We start from the raw sequence: 5,293 nt of genomic DNA, 5'->3' as shown, positions 1-5,293 counted from the left end.
TTGTCTAAACACTCTGTTCATGAGATCCATGAATGCTGCAGGGGCGTTGGTTAACCCGAACGGCATCACAAGGAACTCATAGTGCCCATATCTGGTCCTGAAAGCTGTCTTTGGTACATCCTCTTCTCTGATCCTCAACTGATGGTACCCTGATCTCAGATCTATTTTGGAGAAACAACCCGCTCCTGCTAGCTGGTCGAATAGATCGTCGATCCTTGGCAATGGGTACTTATTCTTGGTAGTGACCTTGTTCAACTGCCTGTAGTCGATACAAAGTCTGAGGGATCCATCCTTTTTCTTTACAAAGAGCACTGGAGCACCCCAAGGCGAGGTACTCGGTCGGATGAAGCCCTTATCTACCAGATCTTGCAACTGTTCTTTCAACTCTTTCAACTCAGCTGGGGCCATCCTGTAGGGAGGGATAGAGATCGGTCTAGTTCCAGGCATCAATTCAATCTCGAACTCTATCTCCCTAGCAGGTGGTAAACCTGGCAGTTCGTCTGGGAAAACATCTAAGAATTCTCTGACCACTGGCACTGAGGCGGGCTCTCTAACCTGACTGTCTAGCTCTCTGACATGAGCTAGAAAACCCTGACATCCCCTCCTAAGCAACCTATGAGCCTGAAGAGCTGATATCAGACCTCTAGGTGTGCCCCTTTTGTCTCCTCTGAAGACAACCTCTGACCCATCCTGACATCTGAACTTAACTACCTTGTCCCTGCAGTCCAAGGTAGCACCATGGGTAGATAGCCAATCCATCCCTAGAATGACGTCAAAGTCTGTCAAATCTAGAACCACAAGGTCGGCGGACAAGCATCTTCCCTCTACAAAAACTGGACTACACTGGCAGACTGACTCTGCAATTGACGGGTCACACTTGGGTCCACTGACCCATAGGGGACACTCTAACTCAGAGACCATCAACCCTAACCTCTGAATGGCTCTCGGAGCAATAAAAGAATGAGATGCACCCGGGTCCATTAATGCATACACATCAGAACACCCAATGACGAGATTACCTGACACCACGGTGTTGGATGTGTTAGCCTCCTGCTGTGTCATGGTGAAGATCCTTGCTGGAGCTGACGGACCCTCACCTCTGAACCCTACTGAAGAAGAGGCTGATCCTTTCCCTCTGCCTCTGCCACTGGCCTGTGTAGCAGCTGGAGCTACTGGCTGCGCCACACTACCTGATGCTGTCTGCTGAGGCTGTGCCGTATGAACTGTCTTAGGACACTCCCGTGACATATGTCCCTCTTGCCCACATCTGTAGCAGGCTGTTGTCCCAAACCGGCACACCCCCCAGTGTTGCCTACCACACTTTGTACAAACAGCGTTATCTGCACCAGAGCTCGAACCACTTCCTAATCCCAGACCTGATTTAATCTTGCTCCAAAACTTATTCTTCTTTGATTTCCTGGTGGTATTGCTCCACTTCTTACTGCTTGAACTCAAAGAAGAGGGGTCTATCTTTCCCCCACTTGGGGTCTTGAACCCAGAAGGCTGTGCCACTGACTGCTTGACTTTTCCCTCGATGATAGCACTAGCCTCCATCCTCCTGGCCATATCCACTATGGCGTGGAAACTCTCTCTATCTGCTGACTGTATCAAGGAGGAATACCTGGAATGGAGCTTCATGATATACCTCCTTGACTTCTTCTGGTCTGTGTCCAAGCTCTGCCCAGCAAATGGTAGCAACTCCATAAACCTGTCAGTATATTCATCTACACTCATATCATCAGTTTGTCTCAACTGCTCGAACTCAATCATCTTCAGCTCTCTGGAGCTTTCAGGGAAAGCCCATCCCGCAAACTCGTTGGCAAACTCCTCCCAAGACATACTGTCCACCCTAGGGTTCACATAATTCTTAAACCATTCACGGGCCTTCTTACATTTTAATGTGAACCCAGCCATCTGAATGGCTCTACTGTCATCCGCCCCTATCTCATCTGTTATCACCTTGACTCTCTCAAGATAAACAAACGGGTCATCACCAGTTTCAAACTGCGGGGCACCCAACTTCATGTAGTCGGTCATCTTAACCTTGCCCCCTCCAGATGAGCTAGGTTGAGGTATTTGGGTTTCTGGGACAGTAGGTGCTGCTGGTGGTGGAGAAGGTGCAGCATCCCCCGGGGTAGGGTGTGCTGTACCTGGGTAATATGGTGGAGGTGGGTACATAGGGTACTGTGAGTATGGTGGGTAGTATGGTGGGTATGGCATCTGAGAGTGATAAGGGTTAAAACTGGGGTAATCCGATGTACCTCCCATCGAATACCCGGGGCTATGAGAAAAGGGTGGGTAGTAAGGTGGCTGAACAAATCCCGAGGCCTGAGTGCCTCCTTGGGACTCTCCCACTCCCTCTTCCGACATACTCACTCCAAGACTGCTGTCCCTCCTCTGATCCACATCCATCTGATCCCCCAACTCCTCTGACATACCGCCCTGTACTGTTCCTCTTACTGATCTGCTTCTACCCAGATCCAAAGACCTTCTAGGGTCTCTCACTGCTCTTTCTCTTCTAGACCTACTAGACATTGCCCTAGGCAATGCTGGAGGACGGGCATCAGTGCCCTCGTCCTGAGGTGGCACTCCAGTCAATCTTGCGGATCGACGAGTTCCTCTCATCCTGTTTTCTGAAAGACAGCACACATGGCACAAACATTAGCATCGTATGGTTCATGTGAAAACACATGAACCTGCATCACAAACATAGCATACATATCATAGCATCAATGCACATGCATATAATCATGGCATTTCACGTCATCATACAAGACAGGACTCTACATCCTATCCTAGTGGACATGATCCTTCCTATTGTGCTTGACCTCCTATAACCTCTATGAGCCCAACACTCTAGGTCCGACCATATGAACCTAGGCTGCTCTGATACCACTCTGTAACAGCCCGCAAATCCGGATCGCTACCGGCGCTAGGATCCAGATCGGCGTAAGGCCGCCGGGACCCGTAGCAAGCCTGACATATAACTTGTAAACCTGAAAATCCCATACATGATCAAACAAACTCAAAAGAATCTGTAAACATTCTCATATATCAGCCAAGCTCGACCTGTACATTACATAATCATAAACATAAACCACCACTGGAGCCCTCATCAAATGCTCCAATGGGGTATCTCATCATACATTGAGCTTGGACCATCATGAACATCATAAACATATCTATAGATCATGTATCAAAAGGGACAACAATACCCATAGGGTCAAGCACAACTATAACCTCAATATATCTCATTACATAACATGCTATAATCTTTTACATTACATCATAGTACAATTGTCATGTCCACAACCTAACTATTACATAAACATCCTTCAAAACTCTGGCTAACCTCCTGGTCTACCCTGTACCTGCACATCTGGGGTTAGGGGAGAGGGGTGAGCTACAAAGCCCAGTGAGCAGAATAGAGAAAACATATTTTAAAATTTCATGCTTTCATGAAATGCAACACATCACAATCATATCACATAAGGATGGTATTGTCACCTCTAGTCCTCTACATTCCAAAATGCCGGGACGTAGAATGGGTACAACCGGACTTCCTCTTACTATAACATAACATAACGTTCCAATATGCCAGGGACGTAGAATGGGTACAACCTGGTCTTTCTCTTACTCTGGCCGGGACGTAGAATGGGTACAACCGGCAACCATACCATAACATGCCTCACCATAACATATCAAGGACTAAAGGATCATTCAATGCCCATCCACAACATCATCAAGTATGCAATGCAACATATTCGTGGAATCTAATGCAAACAACCTAAAATATCACATGGCATTCATGATGCATGGTCATGCTCAAAATTCATATTTCATTAATTTAAACTTAAGGTTTATTCCACTCACCTCTGACTAGCTCTGACAAACTCTATAGCAGCTGGCTCACTGCGGGGGTCCTCGGTTCCTCGGGTCCGAACCTACACAGGTGGACTCCAATGAGGGACCAAACATACATAAACATAACTCTAATATACTCCCCAAAAACCCCCTAAAACATCATGAAATAATCATAGAAATACATGCATGAAATGGCTGAACAGGGCACTTTCGGCGGCAGGTTCGGCGGCCGAAAGTCCCTCCAGAGCCGAAAGTCAGGCACTTTCGGCGGCACCTTCGGCGGCCGAAAGTCCCAGACAGATCCGAAAGTCCTCTTTCGGGGGCAAGCTTCGGCAGCCGAAAGCTGCCTCCACAAGAGGGTTCGGCGGCCGAAAGTCCCTTCGGCGGCCGAACCTGAGCTTCTCCCGAAAGGCAGAAACTCAGCTCTCCTATGCACATTTCGCCTCCCAAGCTCAAATCATGCATACCACTCAACCAAAACATGCATACAAGCTCCTAGGGGCCTCAAACAAATATATACCCCAACTACAACACTTCAAACATACTCAAACATGCCACATTGTTCACAAATCACATAAAACCTAACATAGCTCAACTAACTTAAACATGCATTTCTACCCCATAAAACTTCATAAAACTTATTTAAAACATACTATGAGCTTAAGATCGGCTCTTACCTCTTGAAGATCGAGAGAGAGATGACCTAAACTCGGAGATCCAAGCAAATGAGCTCCTGAGTTCCCAAAACTCCAAAACTTGTTTTAAAAGCTCAAAACTTGCAATGTGAGGTTAAAACTCAAGAAAAATGGAGGAGATTTGAAGAAAGAACACAAGATTTGGGGAGAGGGAGGTCGGAAGCTAGCTGTGGCCGAAAATGGGAGAAAGCTCGCCCATTTCGGCTAAGTGCCCCTTTTATAGTGGCTGGCCAGACCACGTTCGGGGGCCGAATGTGCCTCCGCATGCATGCCATGTTCGGCGGCCGAACATGAGGTTCGGCGGCCGAACCTGGACTTCCCTTGCTCATGCTTTCGGGGGCCTAACGTGCCTCCAAAACGCATGCAAGTTCGGCGGCCGAACTTGACTTTCGGCGGCCGAACCTGGGTTTTCCTCCAAAGACTTTTTATGCAAAAACTCATTTAATTTCATACTTAAAAACATTAAAAATACATGAAAACATTCTATAGAAACATGATGTTACCCTTCTAGAGGTTTCCGACATCCAAATCCCACCGGACGGTAGGAATTCCGATGTCGGAGTCTAGCCGGGTATTACAAATATTACCAACTCGCTGTCCTAACACTGCCCCTACAGCGTAGTTGCTAGCGTCACACATTGTCTCAAAGGGCAAATCCCAGTTAGATGCTTGGATAATGGGGGCTGTCACTAGCATTTCTTTGATCAAATCAAAGACTGTCTTGCAATCTTCAT

The sequence above is a fragment of the Manihot esculenta genome, chromosome 17, assembly GCF_001659605.2.
Source record: "Manihot esculenta cultivar AM560-2 chromosome 17, M.esculenta_v8, whole genome shotgun sequence".
In the NCBI taxonomy this organism is placed as follows: domain Eukaryota; kingdom Viridiplantae; phylum Streptophyta; class Magnoliopsida; order Malpighiales; family Euphorbiaceae; genus Manihot; species Manihot esculenta.
This window is presented reverse-complemented; position numbering follows the sequence as displayed.